This window comes from Eulemur rufifrons, chromosome 7 (assembly GCF_041146395.1).
Source record: "Eulemur rufifrons isolate Redbay chromosome 7, OSU_ERuf_1, whole genome shotgun sequence".
Classification (NCBI taxonomy): Eukaryota; Metazoa; Chordata; class Mammalia; order Primates; family Lemuridae; genus Eulemur; species Eulemur rufifrons.
Genome location: NC_090989.1, coordinates 184,799,817 through 184,804,788, shown reverse-complemented (window position 1 = coordinate 184,804,788; position 4,972 = coordinate 184,799,817). Strand labels below are relative to the sequence as shown.

At 34.4% G+C, this 4,972-nt stretch overlaps 1 non-coding gene across 1 annotated transcript; it reads left to right on the top strand.

The window, feature by feature from the left end:
- The first annotated feature begins 4,292 nt into the window (after window positions 1-4,292).
- Window positions 4,293-4,435, top strand: LOC138388982 (small nucleolar RNA SNORA4). The gene has a single exon (XR_011234429.1). It is a non-coding gene; the product is annotated as a small nucleolar RNA SNORA4 (small nucleolar RNA).
- Window positions 4,436-4,972: the final 537 nt, after the last annotated feature.

The following is a 4,972-nucleotide window of genomic DNA, read 5'->3' as shown; positions in this document are numbered from 1 at the left end:
TGTTTCTGTAACTTATAAACATCTTTGTCAAAAAACTCTCTTACTGTCATTTATTATATAAATGTATAGAGAAATGAAAAACAGCAAAATTAATACATTGTAATTAAAAACATTAGAAAACCTGAGAATTAAAATGTTCCATTTATTTATAAATAAAATTTATCAAGGCAGGACCTCCCCTTCTGGGAAGACAGAGGAGATGTAATTTTTCCCATTTTCCCACTAAGTGCAAATAAAATCCCTGTAAATTATATATAAAACAAGAATAAAGGGATTCTCAAAGATGGAGGGAATGTAGGCAGGCTAGGGACCTTGCTACCCAAAGAACAACATGATGCAAGCTTCCTGGGTTTTCATATTATCTTAAATATCTCAGCCTGGGAGATGGAGAAGCCATGGCAAAGTAAAAAAAAAAATAAATAAAAAAATAAAATCTGTTCTCTCTGCCAAAGGATCAAGAAAGGGGCAACCTAGCAAGAAAGAAAGCTTTTAGACAACAATCATGCTACTCCAGCTCAACATCTCAGAAAAATCTATGACCCTTACAATTATAGCATCAAAAGCCAAGTGGGAGCTTAGACCTCCATACTCATGAAATTATACCGAAGAACTCAAATTCTCTGACTAGGGTTGAGTCAGAGAAGATCAAGTAGGACGGTGGAATTTTCATCCCACCTAGCAGTATCAATGCTCCCCTTCTCCTCACTGCTAGGATGATGCCAGCGAAGAGCTGGTGGAGAATCAGAACTTTCACCCGCTCCCAGCAATAAAAAGGAACCCCACCCATCCCGGGTTTCAATGGCGGGTGAGTCTCCACTGGTTTGTGTGAACCCGTACTTCACGTGGCAGTAGCAAGACAGCAGCCATCCTTCCCTTGCTGGAGCAGTGACAAATAAAACCCCAAGCTAAGCCAAAAAGTTTAAGTAAGATCCAGAGTCTCACAATGAAATACACCAAACATCCACGTTTCAATCAAAAATCATGCATCACATCAAAAACCAGGAAGATCTGAGATGGGATTTAAAAAGGCAATCAACAGATACTAATACTAAGATGACAGAGATGTTAGAATTATCTGAAAAGAATTTTAAAGCAACCATGATAAAAATGTTTCCAGAAGAAACTATAAGCATGGTTGAAACAACTGAAAACAATAGAAAGTCTCTCCACAATGTCACAACACTGAAATTCTTTTATTTCAGTAAAACAATAGAAGATATAAGAAAGAACCAAATGAAAATTTTAGAACTGAAAAATACAATAACCAAAATAAAAAAAGAAAGTTAATGTATAACGGATAATGGCAGAATGGAGGGGATAGAGCACAGAATCAGTGAACTTGAAGACGGAATAACCAACATTACCCAATCTGACCAGGAGAGAAAAAATAACCTAAAATAAAAAGTGAAGAAAGCTTCAGTAACCTGTGGAAGAATAATAAAAGATCTGATATTTGTGCCATTGGAGAAAGAGTGCAACGTCAAAAAAAAGTACTCAAAGAAATGACTACTATCACTTCCAAAATTTGGCACAACAGATAAATGAAATTCAAAAAACTGAGTGAATCCCATATAGACCTAACTCAAGAAATCCACACCCAGATATAGCTATCATAGTAAAACTTCTGAAAACTAAACATAAGGAAAAAAACTGTGAAAGCTACAAGGAGGAAGTCAAAATGACTTGAACAATAGAGGATTTCTCATCAGAAGCCATGGAGGTCAGAAGGAAGTAAGTAGCACAACATTTTTCAAATACCTGATGGAAAGAGCTATCAACCCCGACGCCTACACCCCACCCAGAGAAAATATCCTTCAGAAATGAAGAGGAAATAAGGACACTCTCAGATGGAGAGAAAACATTTGTCAATAGAAGACCTACTCTAAAATACTGGCTAAATGAATTTTTCTCAACAGAGAGGAAATGATGAAAGAAGGGGCCTTGGAGCATCAGGAACAAAGAACACAATAAACAAAAATGTAGATAAATAAAATAGACTTTCCTTGTCCTCTCACATCTTCTAAATAATATCTGACACCAAAAGCAAAAATTACAGCATTGCCTGATGTGGTTTGTATGTGAAAGAAATATTTGTAAAAAGACATAATGAGCAGTAAGGTTTTAACTCTTTACTTGAACAGGTCAAATGAATGCTGTGGTAAGTTATGTATATCTAAAGGAAGGTATGTATGTCTTTAGAGCAAGCACTAAAAAAAGCCTGACGAAAGAGAGACACTCAAAAACACTATAGATATTTCATAATAGAATTGTAAAAAAAAAAGTTCAGGTAACCCATAGGAAGACAGAAAAAACAGAATGTGCAAAAAACAGAGATACCAAACAGAAAATAGTTAAACAGAATAACAGACTTAAATCCCAATACATTGTAGAAAATAAGTGAATAACTATGAACAACTGTACACACATAAATTTAGCAACTTAGATAAAATTGACCAATGCTTCAAAAAACATGAAACTTACCTAGATCATTTTAATGACCCTACCAACTATTAATGAAATTAAATATTTAATTTTAAATTTCCCCAAACAGAAGCATCTAAATTGAGATGATTTCACTGGAGAATTCTATCAAATGTTAAAAGAAGAATTGACATCAATTAAACACGATCTCCAAAAAATAAGAGAAGAGGAGTACACCCCAATTTGTTTTATTCAGCTAGCATTACCTTGATACCAAAACTAGGCGAGACAGTACCAAAAAAACGTACTGACCAATATTCTTCATAAATATGGAAGCAAACATTATTAACAAAATTTTAGCAAATACAATTTAATAATATGTAAAAGTAATTATATACCATGACCAAGTGAAGCTTATTCCAGGTATGCAAGTCAGGTTCAATAATAATAAAATAAATCAACATAACCCATCACATGAACCAGCTAAAGAAAAACCACGTGATCATATCAGTCATTACAAAAAAGGCATTCAATAAAATTCAACACTCGCCCATGACTGAAAGTCTCAGAAAAGCAGAAACAGAGGGGATCATCCTCAACTTGATGAAGTACATACAAAAAACTACGCTAACATCATACTTAATGGTGAAAGACTTAATGATTCCTCCCGAGATTGGGAGCAAGGCACGGATGTCTGCTCTCATTATTCTCATTCAACCTAGCGCTGGAAGTTCTGGCTTGTCCAATAAGTCAAGAAGCAGAAATAACAGGCATACAGATCAGAAAGGAAGAAATAGAACTTTCCTTATTTGAAGATGATATTATTGTTGACATAGAAAAACCCAAGTCATCTACCAAAAGAAAAAAAAATATCTAGAATCAATATGTAAGGTCAGCAAGGTTGTAGTATGTAAGATAAACATCCAGAAATCAATTGTATTCCTATATACTAGAATTAACATGTGCACCCATGAATTTTTTAAAAAAATACCATTTACAAGTGCTCAAACAATGAAATACTTACATGTAAATCTAAAAAAATATGTATAGGCTTGAACGCTGAAACCATAAAATGCCGATTAAAGAAACCAAGGAAAACTTATACAAACTGAGAGACATAAGGTATTCATGGATTGATTGGAAAAGTTAATGTAGAAAGAAGATGCAAAGAAACTAGGTCATCAGCTATTGCTAGTTGGAATGTAAAATGACATAGAAATTTTGGAAAACATGTTGGCAGTTTCTTAACAAACTATACACCTATGATATGGTGCATCAATTTAACCCTTGAGCATTTATCCCAGAGAACTGAAGACTTATGTTAGTACAAAACCTATATACAAATGTTCATAGCGGCTCTATTGTTATTTATAGTAGCCCAAAACTGAAAACACCACAGATATTCTTCAGTGGATGAATGGTTAAACAAACTGGTACATACACACCATGGAATACTATTCACCAACAAAAAAGGACAAACTGTTGACACACACAGCAACCTGGGTGACTCTCCAGAGAATTATAAAGAAACTTAATTCAAAAGTTTTCATACTATATAGTTTCATTTATAAAACATTCTTAAAATAACAAAATTATAGAAATTAAAAACAGATTAGTGGATGCCAGGGGATACAGAGGGTTAGGGCAGGAGGAAAATAGAAGTGACTATAACAGAACAAGATCTAGAGTCTTTGTGCTGATGGAAGTGTCTTGTACCTTGACTATATTGATATCAGTATACTGGTTGTGACAGTGTACTACAGCTTTGAAAGACCTTACCTTTGGGGGAAACTGAGTAAATGATACAGGGTATATTTCTATGCTATTTTGTACCACTCCATGTGAATCTACAATGATCTTAAAAAAAAGTTTAATTAAAATCACTCATGATGAGGGGAAGGTTTTTAAACTGATCTTTATCAATTCGGGCTATTTGGGAGAATAAAGAAAAGACCACACTCCACAGTGGGCTATACCACTTAGCATAGCTCACTACTGTTTTATGGCTTACGTTACACAGGTGAAAAAAAAAATCACTCAAGAATAGTTGGAACAGTCCTTACAGTCTCATTATATAAATTATGAAGTGGAGAGATGGAGTGAGCATCTTTTCTATGCCTTGGGGAATTGTCATACTCCTTTCTGAGTTTGAATCAGCTTCCAAAATTCTATTCTTTGTGTTTTCAATGTCATGAAATATTTCTGAGAGTTTTCTTAAACGTAGAGTCAGTCTTTCTTTCTTTCTTTCTTCTTTCTTTCTTTGTTTGCCATCATTACTTCCTCTGGGACATCTTCACCTTTTTCATCCCAATCTCTTTCTTCATTTATGTTAGTAATTTTACCTTTACTAATTCCCCCGGCTGTATATTCAGCATCTCTCAAATGGCAACAGGTCAATATTCCTATAGTCAGCTCTTTCTTCTGTATCTCCATTTACATTGCAGTCCAGTTTCACTTTATGCATGATCAATTATCTAGATTGTCATTTTCATTGGCCAATTCCCTCTTTCCATTATCCATTTTTGTAAAATTGTACCATGGGTTTATCACT